The following is a 17,975-nucleotide window of genomic DNA, read 5'->3' as shown; positions in this document are numbered from 1 at the left end:
ATTTGCAACAACATGGATGGAACTTGAGGGTATTATGCTAAGCAAAATAAGTCAGACAAAGACAAACATGATGATTTCACTCCTATGTGGAAGATAAACAAACACATGGACAAGGGGAACAGATTAGTGGTTACCAGAGCGGTAAGGGTGGGGGAGGCCACTTTCCTCTTTTCTTTTTTCTTTCTCTTCTCTTCTCTTTTCTCCTCTCCCCTGCTCTCCCTTACCCTCTGCTCTTCCTTCCCCTTCCCTTTTCTCCACCTCCCCTGCCCCTCTCTCATTCTCTTTCTTCTTTATTTTATTCATCAAATATTCATTAACACTTACTATATGTGGGGCCCTATACCAGACAATGGGAACACAATGTTAGACCTGGTGGTTGAATAGAGAAGTGAATATTAATAAAATGATCACAAATTGTGAAGAGTTCTATAAAGGTGAAGAATAGAGAGATACAATAGTAACTTCCAGAGACCCCGTCTGATCTGGAGTATTTGAGAACACGTCTCTAGCTTTAAATTTAGATCTGAGAGATAAGTTGAATTTAGTAACATTTCTTTTCTCTCTTTTCTGTTTCATTTCTGAGAAAGAAATCTCTCCATCTGCCAGCTGCTGACACATACGGCCCAAGCTAACGTTTTGATACCTTCTCTCTTGCTATGCTAGAATTTGCTTAATAATCACTAGAGATTCCCTGAAACTAGGTTTTGGACGTGTATTTGATACTTAACAAATGTAAAGATGGTATCACAGCAAAATTGACCTTTCTTCTCCCCTATTGACTGGTGCCCCCATAAACATATGTCTCCCTTGCCTTTCTTTTCCCTCTGATTTTCTCAAATTGCACACCCCCTTGGTCTGCTTCACTTGGTTTGGCGCTGGCCTCATCTGTAAACCCAGGCTAGATTCAATCTCTGTAGCTTCCTCATCCATGTTTCTTCTTCCTGCTAATTTTTCACTAAGTGAAATACATCAAAAATCTTATTAAAGAAAATTTCCAATGTCACGGATATACTTACTAGATTCTAAGGCAGAAATTTATATTGTAATTATTTTTTTAGAGATTGCCACCTGAGCTAACAACTGTTGCCAATCTTTTTTTCTGCTCTTTCTCCCCAAATACCCTCAGTGCATAGTTGTATATTTTAGTTGTGGGTCTTTCTAGTTGTGGGTCTTTCTAGTTGTGGCATGTGGGACCTCACCCCAGCATGGCCTGATGAGTGGTGCCATGTCTGTGACCAGGATTCAAATCAGTGAAACCCTGAGCCACTGATGTGGAGAATGTGAACTTAATCACTTGGCCACGGGGACTCCCTCAATCATATTTTTAATAGCAAGGTATGACTGAAATCAGTTTTACTTGATAAAGCTGAATACTGGGGAGGCTGCAGAGAAAATTGAAATTCTAATTCATTGCTACTGACACGGTAGAATTTGGAGGGTTTATTGGCAATGTTTACCAAAATTTTAAATGTACGTGCTCCTTGGCCCAGCAGATCCTCTTCCAGGACTTGTACAAGTTTTGCAAAGACTTATAATAAAAATTTAAAACAACCAAAAGATCCATCACTAGGGATTGGAGAAATAAATAGTTCAATCATACACGAAGAATCTTGCTGCCAATAAAAGCAATGAGATAAATCAGTATGGACTGACATGGAAAGGTGTTCTCAATATATTGTTAAGGGGGAAAAATCAAGCTATAGAACAATATAGGAGCATGATCTTATTTCTGAAAAAAATCACAAGTAGCAACTCTGAAAGAATAAGTGAATAGTAGTCATCTCTGGGTGGTAGGATATCTGGGTATACTCATCATTTTCCCAATATGTCACCTCTGTAATCTTTGAACTTTCAAAATGTGCATGTATTATTTTGTTAAATAAGTAATCATGGCTGTATCATATTATTATATGTTAGTTTACAGTGGAGTTTTTCCCTCCTTTTCTCTTCCCTTTATTTGAGCAGTTTCTGTCCTTCATTTCCTGAAGGAATGTAACAGAAATTTTTTTTAAAAAGCTTTTCCAGTCTTTCTGGCTTTTATGTTCCAAAAGCATAAGCCATCAGGGGGAGAGAATTTCTTATGGGCTTAAACAAAATGTTTTATTCAGCAGAAAGAAGAAGGAAGAGTCTCCTCCAGACTAGGCAAAGATGCCACTTGACTGAGGTGATGAGGGAGGGAAAGCGGGAGGCCATCAGAGGGAGACAGAGCTCTTTTAAGTTCATAGAGCAGAAATAACCCACATATTGTTCTCAGTAGCTGGCTGGCAGGGCAGGGATGATGGGTAGGAATAGGTAAGATTCCAGAAAATAGATGTATCTAGGCCAGGAGTTGCAGCTCAGAGGCCTACAGGGGCTAGAGAGGTGACATAAAGGAGGGAAGCACAATGGTTATAAAAGACTACGAGGAGTGGTGGGCCATGACATCCTGGAGCAGCTCTTACTCAGGGTCTGCCTGTTGCTGCCCAACAGGAGTAGGGGCCCAGCGTTGCCAGAATTTTTGATATTTTTTTTTCTCTCCCGAGCCCCCAAGTATATAGTTGTATATTCTAGCTGTAGGTCCTTCTTGGTTATTCTATGCAGGATACTGCCTCAGCATGGATTGATGAGTGGTTCCCTGTCTGAGGCCTGGATCCGAACTGGTGGAACCTTGGGCCTCCAAAGTGGAGCACATGAACTTAACCACTTGGCCATGGAGCTGGCCCCTCTTTTGATTTTTTTACATCAAAGTTTAAGTTAAAAACTCTTAATTTTTAATTGGCTCCAATGTGCAGGTCAAACTAAGTATACCTGTCTGAGTACATTTGGGGTGCTATAACAAAATATCAACTGGGTGGCTTATAAACAACAGAAACAATTCCAGTTCTGTAGGCTGGGAAGTCTAAGGTGAAGGCACCAGAAGATTCAGTATTTGGTGAAGTCCCACTTCCTGGTTCATAGTCATCCTATTACTGTGTCCTCCCATGGTGCATGGGGAAAGGGAGCTCTCTGGGACCTCTTTTTTAAGGGCACTAATCCCAGTCACAAGCATTCCACCCTCATGACCTAAGCAGCACCTAAAGGCCCCAGCTTCAAATCCCATCATTTGGAGGTTAGGATTTCAACACGTGAATTTGAGAGAGGAACATAAACATTCAGTCCACTGCCATACCTATGGCCACACATGTGTGAAATGATCAAGGCAGAAGTGGCCGCCTTATGAAAAAGTTCCTGTACTCCAAACATTGGCCAAGTAGCAGGATGTGTGAGCATCTCTCTCCTGAGGCGGCAGTTAGACCAGGACCATATGCTTCTTCTCACCTCCAATGCCTTGCTTAAGACCCAGAACCATGGATGATGGATTAAAGAAGAAGAGAGATGAGGGGACAAGAAACCCAAGAGGACCTGATGTGATGCTTTTTATCTGCTAGTATAGGTGAATGGAGACACAGAGTCAGAAACGAAATTGAGTAAAATAAAGAATCATTAATAATATAGATTATTTTTTGTAAACCTTGTAGGAAAAACAGATGTGCTCTGCCCAGCCCCCTGTGGAGCCAGTTTTTCTTAAGAACCACAGCCCTGGGGCTCTTTTTGCTGCCTGAACACTGCCATCATGGGTCACATGCATGCTTCTTGGAAGGGCTTGTTCCAGTAGGCTCTGCCCTTCCACCACACCATCTCCACCTGGCTGAAGTTGATATATGATGACACAAAAGAGTAGATCTACAAACTAGCCAATAAGGGCCTGACCCCCTCACAAATTGATGTGGTACTGAGAAACTCACATGGCACTACACAAGTATGCTTTCTGATAGGCAATAAAATCTTGAGAATTCTTAATTACAAAGGATTAAAGGTCTTAAGTCTTATTTAAGAAAGCTGTTGAAGTTTGAAAGCATCTTGAGAGGAACAGAAAGGATAAGGATGCTAAATTCCATCTGATTCTGATTGAGAACCATATTCACCAGTTGGCTAGATATTATAAGACTAGACAAGTTCTCTCCTTCACTTAGAAATATGAGTCATCCACAGCCTCTCCCTGGTTGCATAGATTTGTCTATGTACTCAAGCAATAAATCATTGTTTAACTAGAAAAATAAAAGAGAACCACAGCCCCGGGCTGGCTTTGGCTTTTTGCTCCTGCTATCTCTTCTTTCCCACCCAATCCAGATGTGGTTCTTTCTCTTCCTGCTCAGCCCATGCCAGGAAGCCTCAGTGCCCCATCGTCTGCCACTGTCATCAAGACACAAGAGAAAGTTAGGTCCATGTAAGTTGGGTTATTAGTGAGATTCAGAGGGGAGGACTTTTATTTCTGCGGTTGTGACAAAAGTGAGTTTCTGGAATCCCCAACTGGAACCCAGAACAAAGAGATACAATGTAATGAGGAGGGTTTTGTTGCTTTGGTGCATTAAATAGTATAAACCGGCCATATTAAGTCATGTCATGAGAGCTGGCCTGGAAAACTAAACCAACTGTTGATTTAAAAAGTGAAATATTGGGGAGAGACATTTTGAATTCCACTACCCTACAATTAAACCTCAGGTTCTCTTCACCAGTGCCCTCTCTTCCATCCATACTTTCCCTCCCTTAATTTACCCACTGATTCTTAAGCTTCAGTTCATACCTATACACAGATGAGTTAAAACCTGGATTTCAAGTGCAACTTCTCCTCTGAGCACCAGACACACACTTTCTGCAGCCTGGGGCGTATATCAGCCTGAGCTGTCCAGAAGGTTCCAGACACTTATGGGAATTATCATAAAGAACTCCCTGGAGATTAGGGGGTGAGAAAAAGGAGGAGAAATGAAACCAGGTACATGAGGGGTACTGTAGATGTTAAACCAATTTGCTGTTTTTCCTTTTTAGCTTGAAGGGTGACTTGGGGTCTGAGCTTGTTTTCCAGAGGATTTATGAGTTTGCTTTGCAGAAGAAAGAGAGTACCTTTGGGGAGGTTGTGATCACCTAATGGCAGGTCCTCAGCAGCCCTGGAAGTCCAGAAGTCAGATTGCCCAGGGACTAATTGGGAATGACAAGTGTTTCCCCAAATCTCCTCCTACCAAGTCCCTTAGCTCCATAAAATACCCCTGTTTCTGTCCTTAGGGAGGTGGATTTGAGGGAACCCAGGCTCCCATCTACTCTTTTTGACAATTTGAATAAATCTTTCTCCATTTCTAAGCACTGATGTCTCGGTGTTGGCTTCCTGTGCATCGGGAAACAAACTTGGGATTAAGAGGTTTGGTATCGATTTTGGCAAGCCAGTCAGGAGTCTTGTGCCTGTGGCTGGATGGTCCTGGTGAGGGTTCCAGTGGTTGGTGGTCCCCAGAGGCTGTGGGTAAGTCTTCACCTGGGAGACTTCCCCTGCTGCTCCTCCCTTCTGGCTAGGGTGTCTGCTGCCCTGGGCACAATGCTCCCTTGGAGTGGAGAAACACTTTGGACTTCAGTTTTTGTTTGTGGGTATGATTTTGTCTTATATGTGAGTCTTGTCAGTTGAGTCGCCATGACATGTGCAGTCACGAATTTTCTGTCTCTCCATTTGCATTTCGTGTGAGTGATTCATTGGAAAAGAAGGTTCCTCATTTGGGAGAGATCCAGGGGATTATTGGACTTCACCTTCTGTTTTTGTCCTGCAAGAGTCAGTTTTGCATTTATTTGGTGAGTCAATACAACTCTCCCAGTCACCAATCTCTGTATCTCCATTTGCATTTCGAATGCATGAAAGCAGGGATCCTCATTTGGGAAAGATCTAGGAGATTGTTGGACTTCATCTTTTGTTTTTGACCTGCAGGAGTTGGATTTCTCTTTGTTTGGGTGTATCTGGCTTGTGCGTAAGTTGGTTGATTTGATTGAAATGGGCATGTCCTCAGAGTTATTGGTAGTGGTGGTGGTCCAGAGGGGAATGTGGCATAGATTGGAAGGTGGCACAGAAGGCGGAATGGGGTGCCCCAGTGCTCCCTGCCCCATCATGGCAGCAGGAGTGGCCCCAACAGTAGTAGTGATGGTGGTGGTGGGAGGGGTGGCCTTAGGGCATGTGGGCTCCTCTATGCTAGGCCCAGGGGCCATGAGTAGCATGGCAGTGGCAGTGGTGGGAGAAGCTGGGCACCCAGTTGCTTTGCTACGAGCTGGGCACCAGGCTGGAGTCAGAAGAAATATTTCCTTGGGCCTAATGGGAAGGCTGTGCTGGGGTCTAACCCTGAGTAGAATCCCAATAACTCTGATGATCAAGAAAAGTTAGGATATTTTTGGAGTCTGCTTTTGAAAGCCACACAAGTAGTAAGCCAGCCACCTATTGACTGCTCTAAATTAGGAGAGGTCCAACAAGGCCCTGAGGACAATCTCTCTGCCTTTCTTCCCAGAGGCAATGGGACTGCCTTTGGCTATAAACCCTAAGGCCCAGGGCAGTATAGGTAATACCTATTGTTGGGGCCCAGGGCAGGCCACCCCAAAATATCCCACAATGACATATTGGCTATTTTGAATTGAAGTTACTTGTGTAGCTAAAAGGGCTTGCTGACCCTCCTGTCTCTGTTCCCCTGAAAGCAGAAAATGAATCTCTCATGTGAAGGGTGTTCTCCCTGCATCCTTATCACCAGAGCTAGGGGATTGAGGGCCAAGAAGCTGCATAAACAAACCTTGCTAATTTACTCTCTCATCCTAAATTCCCCAATAATTACCTGCCCCACACCTAAGTTTCTTTGTCCTGCCAATTTTTCACAAATTTGCTTCTTGATGTAAAAGATATATATCCTGCCTCTTTTGTTTACTCTCTAAGCATTATTTTTTTATGGTCTCCAAAACATATGTATTAAACTGGGTTTTTCTCCTGTTAATCTGGTCTTGTGTCAATTTTACTATTAGACCAGCCATAAGAACCTAAAAGGGAAGAAAGGGGATTCTCCCTGCCCTGACACTATTTCATATCTCAAAGTACTACAGATATATCCATTGGACTCTCCAAAAGTTGGCTATAGTTCCTGATGACATAAAAGAGGTATCAGGAAAAGGAGAGATCAAAAGATTTCTGGAGCCCTTTACTTGTGAAATAGGATCTAAACACAGAAGCATTCTTTTCTGTATGTACCAGACTGCCCTGTTCCTCCTCTAGGGAGGGACACGCTATCTAAGTTAGGGGCCCCAATAAGCTGGGAACAAGATAGAGATCCAAGCCCCTAAAAGTTGGGGAATTGAGCTCATGGCCCTATTGCAAGATACACCAGTACCTGAGAAAGAAGAGATTCCCCTATCACTGCCCCTGGTGAAACAATACCCCTTGACCCCAGAAGCCATAAGAGGACTCTTTCCTATAATTAATAGGCTTTTAGAACAAGGATTAATCAGGCCAAGGAGATTCCCATGGAACACACCCATTTTACCCATTAAAAGGCTGGAAATGGGAATATAGATTTGTTGAAGACATTATGGCTGTCAATGCTATACAGTGCTGGATTTAAAAGATACTTTTGGATCCTGATCCCCCACCACCCCCAGGCGATGTCTGATCACACTTCCCTGCCTTCAGCAGGAATTTTGATAGGTTGGTGTGACTTTGTGATTTATAATCAGAACTACCTTCATTTCATTTGTGGCACAAAGCTCCTAAAACCCTTGTAATTTCTGATATAAGAGCCAAAAGGACATCTTTTTTTTTTTTATAACAATTACTTTTGTCCTCAGTTCCTGAAATAACTCCAGATTATAAAAGTGAAAATGCTGTCCTTTGCTATCCATAAGATTTCCCTTTCAATCACACCTGAATTTATGTAAATAAGGTGACTTTTGGAAAGCCCCTAAGTGTAGAGGCTCTATCCAGGGGAACAAATTGTGTGATTAGAGGGTTGGAACTTTCAGCCACATTCCCTTCCCTACACCTACAAGGAGGGGAGAGGGGCTGAAGATTGAGTTCAATATGGGGTTCAGAGAGCTTCTGGGTTGTGAACACAGGGAGATTTGGGGAGAGCGGCATGCCCAGAGAGAGCTTGGGAGCTCCACATCCTTCTCCCACGTGTCTTGCTCTATGCATCCCCTCCATCTGGCTACTAAGTAAAATGTTTTCCTGAGTTCTGTGAGGTGCTCTATCAAAATGGCTTAATCAAATCCAAATGAGGGGAGTTGTGGGAACCTCTGGCCTGTGGCTGGTTGAGCAGAAGGACAGGTGACAACCTGGACATGCAATTGGTATGAAAAATGGAAGGCAAAGGGTAATCTTGTGGGATCTGATGTTATCTCTAGATAGATAGAGTCACAAATATCTAAAAATACTGTTAAATACTTAGGGTTTGAATATCAGAAGCCCAGAGAATCCTGTTCCCAGACAGGAGGGAAGCAGTCACTCAAGTTGCGACTCCTACTATCCATCGACAATTGCGTGGATTTTTTAGGAATGGCAGACTTCTGTCGAATTTGGATACTCAACTTCAGGTTAATTTTAAAACCTCTATTTGAGGCCTTAAAGGGAAGATACCTCAAGCCTTTGATGTGGACACAAGAGTGCCAGAATGTGTTCAATCAAGTTAAAGAAAAATTAACTGCCCCAGCCTTGGGACTCCCAGATTTGAGAAAGCCCTTTGATCTCTTTGTAAAGGAAATCAGGGCCTTAGTCTGGGAGTCCCGGCCTAGAACCTCAGGCCCAGCAGGATGCCCATGGCCTATTTTACTAAGCAGTTGGATCAGTCAAAGGTTAGCCACCTTGGTTCTTAGCCATTGCCACTGCCCGGGACATACTACAAGAAGCTGAAAAGTTCACATTGGAGCAGCCCACCATGGTGCACACTCCCCACTGTGCCCTCCCTTTATTAGAACAGAAAGGAGGATATCGGCTAACCTCAAGATCAGTCTATTTTATTAGACAAGACAGAGATAAATTTAAAGGCTATTTCTACCTTAAACCCTGCAGCCCTCCTACCTACCAAGTCAAATAGACTCCCTTTCATGATTGTCTTCAGACCATTGAACAGGTGTTCTCAAGCCAACCTGATTTGACTGACCATCTGTTGGAGCAGCCAGACTTGGAACTGTTCACTGATGGAAGCAGCTTCATGGATCAGGGGCAATGTTGAGCAGGTTATGCAGTTGTCACCCTACAGGACACCATGGAAGCAAAGGCTCTACCTCCAGATATTTAAGCTGAAAAGGCTGAGTTTATGGCCCTAACTAAGGCTCTTCAAATAGTTAAAGACAACAGAGTACAGACCGGAAATATGCCATTTTAGTGGTCCATGCCCCTGGGGCCATATGGAAAGATAGGGGACTCTTGACTGCTATAAGTTGGGACATAAAATACTCCCAGGAAATATTGACCATATTAGAGGCCATTAATTACCCATGGCAGTAGCCATCATACACAGCCCTCAAGATCAGAAAGGGAAACCTTTGGAAACCAGAGGCAATCAACTGGCTGATCAGGCAGTGAAGACTGCTGCTAGGACTGAGTTTCAAGGCACTATTGGTTCCCTTAGTTCTCCAAGTTGACTTTGCTATATTCCAGCCTAGCTACACACAGATAGATTTAGACAGAGCCAGAGAATGGAGATTTGACTCTTCTTCTCTGGAGCATCCAGGCTGGAAATCAGTAACTCAGTACTCAGTAAATCACTAACTCAGAAGGACTCATCCTGGTACCTGAAGCCCTTCTGGGAGAAATTGTTAATCAAATCCATCAGAGCACTCATTATTGGAAAGTTATGCCACCTTGAAATGGATCTAAAGCTATTTAATTTGTCCTAATTTGCAATGGACCACTAAGAAAGTCACCAAAAATGTGTGATCTGTGCCAAAAACAATCCCAGGACAGGGTCACCCTTCTTGAACAAGGGGGTTCAACATCAAAGAGCAGTCTCCTGTGAGGACTGGAAAGTGGACTTTAATATAATGCTTGGAGCCTCTGGGAATGTCAAGTAACTCATAGATACCTTCACAGGGTGCGCTGAAGCTTTCCCTTCCAGAACAGAGAAGGCTGCCAAAGTGACCAAAGTTTTGTTAAAGGGGATCATTCCCAGGAACAGAATTCCACTGTTGACCCAGAGAGACAACAGAGGCACATTTATCTCCCAAATAATCCAGGAAGCATCAAATCCTTGGTGGATCACTTGGAAATTCCACAACTCACGGTGGCCTGAGTTTTCAGGAAAGAAAAGATAACCACATAATAAAGAAGATGATTGCGAAAATCTGTCAGGAAACTAATTTAACCTGGGAAAGTTTTTGTTAAAACCATTTCACACTTTTCACTCCAGCTTGGACAGAATGTCTATAACATTCATTCAAAGAAAGAACAAAGGGTAGAAACACTCTTCCTTCTACGTCTTTAGGAACGTCTTTATAACATGCATGCAGTAAAGAGTGCTGTGTGAAAAACGTTCTTTAAGAGATTCCTAAAGATCTAGAAAGAAGAGTCTTTCTTGCCTCTGTTATCTCAAGGGATGGATGTAATAAATATTCTGTCCTAGCTGTAGTCAAATGTTTGAAACTTCTGACACAAAATGTGCCTTTTGAGAAAAGTGTGAGCTGAGGTCTGTGAGAGAACACCTTCGCTGTATGTGGGTGAGCACTTGGCTGAAGGCCGTGAAGTACAATATTGAATGACTTCTGTGAAGATCTTCATAATAAGCCAGAAGCAAGAGTGTTTCTCCTCTGTGTGATCTCATGGAATGGAAAAGAGAGATATTCTATCTTGGCTGTAGTGAAGTTTGAAATCTTGCGCAGGACAAGCTTCCCAAGTAGCACTTATACATTACGTTCAGACAGAGCATTCTTATTGCATTTAGGGGAGATTCTGCCTGTATGCCATCAAGTGCAGTTTGTTAAAAATGATCTCCGGAAATGTTCCTAAAGAGGTAGAACCAGGCTTGTTTCTACCCTGTGCTGGTTCTTGGAATGTATCTTATAGGATTTCCATCCTAGCTGTACTGAAAAGATTACAATCTTTGAAATGAATATGTTACTACGAGGCGAGTTTTAGCCTGGGATAAGAGAGCGAACCTTGCATATGACTTAATGTCTGAGTGTATGCCATAACGAGCACTGTTTGAAAACTGTTCTTTAAGAGGTTCTTAAAGAACAAGAAGGAAGAGTGTTTCTTGACTCTGTTATCTCAAGGGATGGATATAATAGATATTCTGTCCCAGCTGCAGTCAAATGTTTGAACCCTCTGACACAAAATGGGATTTTACAGGTAGGTGATTGCTGAGTGCTGTGAGAGAATTACTTCAATGTGTGCATGTGAGCACTTGGTTGAAGGAAGTAAAGTGCGATATTGCATGAGTTATGCAAGATCTTCAGAAAGAGCCAGAAGAAAAAGTGTTTCTCCTCCTTGTGAGCTCATGGCAGGGATAGTCTGCCATGATCAAGACATGCCAATATCAAGACAGATATTCTGTCTCAGCTCTAGTGAAGTTTGAAATCTCAGATAGGGCAATGTTCCCCAGCAGCTACTTATGTGCTATGTTCAGAGAGAGCATTCTTATTGTGTGATAAGGAGCTTGTGTCAGTATGTCCTGAAGTGCAGTTTGTTAAAAATGTTCTCCTGAGGTGTTCCTAAAGATGTAGAAGCTAGAGCTTTCTTACCCAGTATTCATTCCTTGAATGGGTGTTATAGGCATTCTTTCCAAGCTGTACTGAAAATATTGAAATCTCCAAAAGAACATGTTCCTAGCAGTGAGTTAAAAGCAGGAGTGAGACAGTGTACATCATTACAGGTGAGTGAGGGGTTGACTGAATGCTATAAACAGCACTGGTTGAAAACTGTTCTTTAAGAGTGTCTTAAAGACCTATATGGGAGAGTGTTTCTTGCCTTTGTTATCTCAAGGGATGGATGTAATAGATATTCTGTCCCAGATGCAGTCAAATGTTTGAAAGCTCTGACAGAAAATCTGCCTTTCGAGATAGGTGCTTGCTGAGTGCCGTGGGAGAATTCTTTCCCTTTCTGCAGGTGAGCACTCAATCAAAGGAAGTAAAGTGCAATATTGCGTGAGTTATACAAGATCTTCACAAAGAGCCAGAGCAAGAGTGTTTCTCCTCCTTGTTATCGCATCACAAGGAAGTGATATATATTCTGTCTTGGCTCTAGGAAAGTTTGAAGTGTCACCTTGAACAGGCTTCCCTAGCAACCATTTATGCACTGTGTTCAGACAGAGCATTCTTACATTTGTTGAGGGAGGCTCTGTCTCTATGTCATCAAGTGCAGTTTGTTAACGGTGTTCTCCAAATATCTTCCTAAAGACATAGAAGCAAGTGTTACTACCCTCGTTCATTCTTTGAATGTAGGTTCTACTTATACTGTCCTAGCTGTAGTGAAAATTTGAAATCCCTTAAACCACAATGTGACTAAGAGGGGAGTATAACCTGGGCTAAGGGAGAGCTTTTTTTATTGCACATGAGTGAGAGACTCTCTGTCATCCCCAAAGAGAGCTGCTGGGAGAATGTTACTCCAGTTCCTTTCAGCACACATTTTAAATGTGTTGCATCATTCCTTTGATCTCTGCTCAGTGACGCATGCACTGTAAAGGCTGAGGTAATACATCCTTTGGTAATTTTTTACAAATGCCTGGGAGAGTTCATTAAATGAAGTTTACATTAATAACTCTTTTTGAGGGAAAATAAATTTTAAAAACCCAGCTTCTCCTTTTAATACTGTTGACTTAAAGTCTTTCTGCCTGATTTGGACAAATAAGAACCTCTACATACACTTCCAAAATGTCTCTGAAATTATGCTACAGCTAGTGCTTCCTTATCTGCACACACATTTAAAAGTTTATGAGATTTTTGAATTTAGGGAGGCACGTTATGGCTATTTAAAAATTAAACTGCTGATTTTGATGGGGTACATACTCCTTTTCATAAACACATCTCTTTTCCGTGTAATCAAATATCACATTTCACAGATACATGATCAAAATTTTAACTGTTATGGCAAAATGTATCTACATTATTGATTTCTTTATACTACCTATCATGTTACATATTATGTCTGTTGTCATCATTACTGTTTACACCTCTCTGAAATTACCTCACTCCCCCTTTCCTCCTGCCCCCCATGGCTTTTGTCAATTCTGTATTCTTTCCTTTGCTCTCAGACTATCAGCTGTCATTTGTTGTTGTTAATAACATTTGAGAGTCACTATGTCTTAATCTACTAATTTTATTCTATTTTTTGATTATTGAGAAAACAGAATGTTAAACCATATGAAAAGTGGTGAAACCATATGAAAATTTAGTAATTGTTTAATGTGTTTCAGTGAGATGTTTCACACATGGCTGTTCCAGGATGGATTCCATCACTGGTCAGATACCTCTCTTACTCATGTGTGTCTATGTCTGAATAACTTAAGTATTGAAATAAACTCCCAATACAATGATTCCATATTCCACATAAACAAACAAAATAATAATTCATCTCCCAAATTTGAAGACTCTAATTTATCATTTAGTTTGTATTATGCGTTTTGAGTTTACTGCTTTCCCAATTGTTGGAACAATTGACTGCCTGAAACCATCCAGGTTTGTTTTCATTGTAACTTGCATATATTTGTCATGGAAAATGTTTTCTATGCATGACTCTCAGGAGTCATGCATTTTTTACATCTTTGTTCCTCAGACTATAGATCAGTGGATGCAGCATTGGAAGGAAAATGGTATAGAACACAGATGCCACCTGTGCCTGGGTCAGGGATGATGTTATCAGGCTTCAAATATGTGAAAATCGGGGACTCAAAGAAGACAGTTAACACCCATGAGGTGAGGCACACAGGTAGAAAAGGCTTTCAGTCTGCCTACTGCAGACTGCATCCTGAGGATGGCTGAGATGATGGCAGTGTAAGTGACAGTGATGATGTGGAAACAATTACAAAGAGTGAACCCAGCCAGAATGAAGATCACTATTTCTATGCTGAATGTATCTACACAGGACAGTGCCAAAAGAGCTGTAGTGTCACAGAAAAAATGACTGATGCTGGAATCACAGAATGCCAAACTGCTTATCACAGAGAAGGATATCAGAGAATTTGTGAAGCCTATGGTGTATGGCATAACTCCCAGTCAGTTACACACTTTCTGGGACTTAACCATCAGACACAAGGGATTGCAGATTGCTACATAGCTATCATAGACCATTGATCCCTAAAGAAAACATCAACTACAAAACAGACCCACAAAAAAGTACATTTGAATAAAGCAGCTGACAAAGGAGATGGTTTTCTCTTCATATTGGAAATTTACCAGGGCCTGGGGTTTTACAGTAGAGGAATAAAATATCTCAATGATGCTAAATGGCTAGAAGTACATAGATGTATAAAGTTGAGTGTCAATTCTGATTAACATGATTAGTCCAAGGTTCCTCAAAACAGTGAACAAATATAGAGTAACATCAAGAAAAGGCTGACTCGTAGTTCAGGGTGATTTGTAAGTCCAGAGAGGATGAAGAGAATCCTCTCAGTGAAACTGCTCTCAGCCATTTTTATCAATTCAGGACTTTGACTTACCCGCTGAATAACAATAATTAAAGTTAGAGAAGAATTCATATCTAAAGAGCTGATACTCAAAGGTGACTTAGACTACAATAATGGGAGAGTAACAGATGGAAAGCAAATATTTAATGACTTCAACTTAATTGAGAATTTATACATGATTTTTATTTTTTATAGAAGTGAGAGACGTGAAAAATTTCAAAGTTCACAGTTGTGTGGAGCTGGTAGCACTGTAACAGATATTTGTCTGGAATGATTTTGAAGTGATTCCTCCTGAAATGTACCATCCTCTACCCCAGTACATCACTGGGCCAGAAATCACATACTTAGAAATTTATCTACTGGAATTAATTAGGTACCCTTAGAAAATAGAGAGGTCACTTAGGAAAGGAGCTTCCATAATTTGGGAATTTAATGATACTTTTGCGTGACAGTCTTAGTTTTTCAACACATAACTACTTTACAAGGTTGTTTTAGGAACTTAAGATCTTAGATGAACACAGTTCATAGTTCTTTAGACTCAAAAAGGCTTTGTTAAATTTTGTAAAGTGTACATATGTGTGTATATATGTGAAAGAAACATCCTGCTTATGTTACATGTTAATGCTAAAATTCATTATATATTTTTTCTATCACGTACTCTTTCTTTCTATTCATGAGCTAAGACCAAATGAGGAATTTAATCTATGACACAGCCAAATTGTTTTTTGTGTGTGGTTAGTGCATGTGTTGGTTTCCAACAAAAAGTACATGGTTATCTGTGACATCAGGTGATAGAGCCAATTCATTGCCAAACAGTAGTTTTCGAGTCAAGCCTATAAAAATGAATATGATTTGTTATATTTAAAATAAAGAACTAAAATCTAAGGTGATCTTACTAGAAATTAGAGAATTTATTTGCCTAATTCAATTGACATAAGTATGTGGTAAATAACTAAATATGAAACTAGCATGATATGAATCCACATTTGTTTCAGACATTTAACACTGTACTTGAGGAACCCAAAGGTACTTGATGCTATACTGAGAATACTTAATCATTCAGTGTCTCCGGTGTTCACAAGTGTTTCTATTCATTTATCCATTCATTTGTTTAACAAACATTTAGTCGATGAAGGCATTGTATCTTGCCTGTAATTAAAGGCACTTTTCTTAAGGCTTACCAGAAGATACAGGCATGTAAAAAGGAAAAGTTTCTCAGTGTGAGAAACACATCCATAGAGAATTACTGGAAGAAGAGGATGATAAAATTAGACTTACCTTGGATTTAGTCATCCAAAGAAAATCCTCTTCTTTTTCGGATCTTTCTGATCTATTTTCAAGTTGATGATCAGACAACAAGAGGAGAAAACACTGCAATAATCACCAAACTCACCATTAATTTTTGGCATATAATTATATTTGCTTGATTTATAATTCTGAATCTTATGAATTGTCAGTATAATGGCTTGAAATTTATTGTTGCTGCTGCTGCTTCTGCTGTTGGCACAGAGCTCTATTTCTTATATAATGGATCCCTATTAATATCATGAAGTTGATGAAAAAAATATCGATGGTTTTGATGACAGCTCTGGGTATTGTGTATATTACATTCCATTAATAGGATAAAAATAAGAGCCAAATTAACAAAGTAATAGTTTGTTTACATTCTTGAGAATTAAAATAGAATTTTTTAGCTCAAACCTAGATTTCTATTCGGGATTAGTTTGGTTCTCAGTGTATTTCTGAAGCTGTCATAGACAAAGAATTGTCTTCTGAAATCTATTGTGCTCAGCAGTCTTCTTATACCAACATCTCTTCCTCAAACTCTCAAACTTATATCAATAAATTTGTTAATTAATGTCTTGGATCCCTTGACATTTGTGTCTTAGTTGTACCTCAAGGACTATTCTTAATTTGCTTAGGCTACATCTGCAGCGGGAACCTGCAGACATACATATTCCTTACTTTTGTGGATTTCAGTTTAAATGGCCATAGACATACTGAAATGTAATGGATATAGTATTAAAAATCATTTTTATTTTGATATTATTAGTGTATATACACAGACTTATATATATAACCTTTATGTATATATAAAAAACCCTTTATAAAACCTTACGAAATTATGAGGCACATGATGTTGGAGCACCCTCCCAGCAAAACAAGTGAGATTTCGTATCTACTGATTTAATAGTGTTAATACACAGTGAAATTATGTTACCATCCAAGTCAACAAATCGTGTGTATTTATCTTTAATGCAGGCATTCAGTGATTTTCGATGGACTATGCTCAATGGTACATACACAAAATCATTGGCTGGAAAAAGAACAAGAAACCTTAAGGAAAAATGAGACTCAGGCTCTCAGTTTCATGCTGAACTGATGGGTCAGTACTTCTAAAAAGTCGGCTAGGGGTATTATTCCATTTTTTTGTTTGTTTGTTTTAAACAACTTTCTAGGCCACATCCTATAAAGATTCTAAGTTAGTAGGTCTGAGATTGACCCACAAAAATGAATTTTTCAAAATGCCTCAGGTCCATGGATCCTTGAGAAACACTTTGACAAACACTAGTTTAGAAGGATCTCACAGACTTGTCGAATTAAATTATTTCTCTACTGTGATTGTTGCATTCTCTTATTTTACTTACCTTTAAAAGAGATTTAGTATTACAGCAGTGAAACAAGACAGTGTTCATTGGGGAAGAAAAAATACATCTCTTATTCTGCTTGTCACATTAGAGATTTAAAAAAGGAATAAAATCTATTATAGATGTGCCATATCACTTATTAATGATCAACATATTCAGATATCAGGACAAAAGAAACAGTAGTACATTTTTTCCCCTGTACTATGTATCTTGAGAAAATAAAACTTTGAAAGAATTGGGCTGTATACCTGAAATCTCAAATTCCCGTCCATTCTCTTACTTATTCTTTCAACACATGTTTATTAAGCATCTTTTCAATGACAGATACTATGGTTTGTGTGGGACTATGAAGATGAGAATGATACTGTCTCTTCCTTCATATTACTTAGAGTTAATGGCCTCTTTCAAGACTCAAAATTTGTCTTTCTTTAGTATTCTTATATTTGGTGAGCTAATAGGTACAGTGGCAACCAATATATAATTAGCATAAGATCTGTGGTTGACCACGCTCTAAGATCAATGGACAGTTAATAAATGCTTGCTCAATTGAATTCATATTCGCTTATAAACTTACTTTTGCTAATCAGCTATATTTAACTTTTTATTTAGATATTTTTAGACTTACAGAGTTTCTATATGTACTTCACTCAGCTTCATGAATATTAATATCTTATGTAATCACAATACAATTATTAACACTAAGAAATTTACACTGATACAATAATATTAACTAATCTACAAATTTTCCTCAATTTCACCAGTTTTTCCAAAAGTCCTTTTTCTGTTCCAGTATCCAATCCGGAATATCATGCTGCAATGAGTGTCATGATGTCTCCTGAGTCTCCAGAAATCTGAGACTGCCTAATTTTTCTTCTTTTTCTTTCACCACCATGATTCTTTTCAAGATTAT

The 17,975-nt window shown here is 39.9% G+C and overlaps 2 pseudogenes; one reads left to right on the top strand and one right to left on the bottom strand.

Moving 5' to 3' along the window:
• The first annotated feature begins 3,592 nt into the window (after positions 1 to 3,592).
• LOC139083201 (small ribosomal subunit protein uS15-like) lies at positions 3,593 to 4,055 on the top strand (annotated as a pseudogene).
• A 9,446-nt stretch (positions 4,056 to 13,501) lies between these two features.
• On the bottom strand, positions 13,502 to 14,423 carry LOC139083684 (olfactory receptor 8I2-like; annotated as a pseudogene).
• Positions 14,424 to 17,975: the final 3,552 nt, after the last annotated feature.

Source organism: Equus przewalskii, chromosome 5 (assembly GCF_037783145.1).
Source record: "Equus przewalskii isolate Varuska chromosome 5, EquPr2, whole genome shotgun sequence".
Taxonomy (NCBI): Eukaryota; Metazoa; Chordata; class Mammalia; order Perissodactyla; family Equidae; genus Equus; species Equus przewalskii.
The sequence above is the reverse complement of the archived record's forward strand: the minus strand, read 5'-3'. Positions and strand labels throughout refer to the sequence as shown.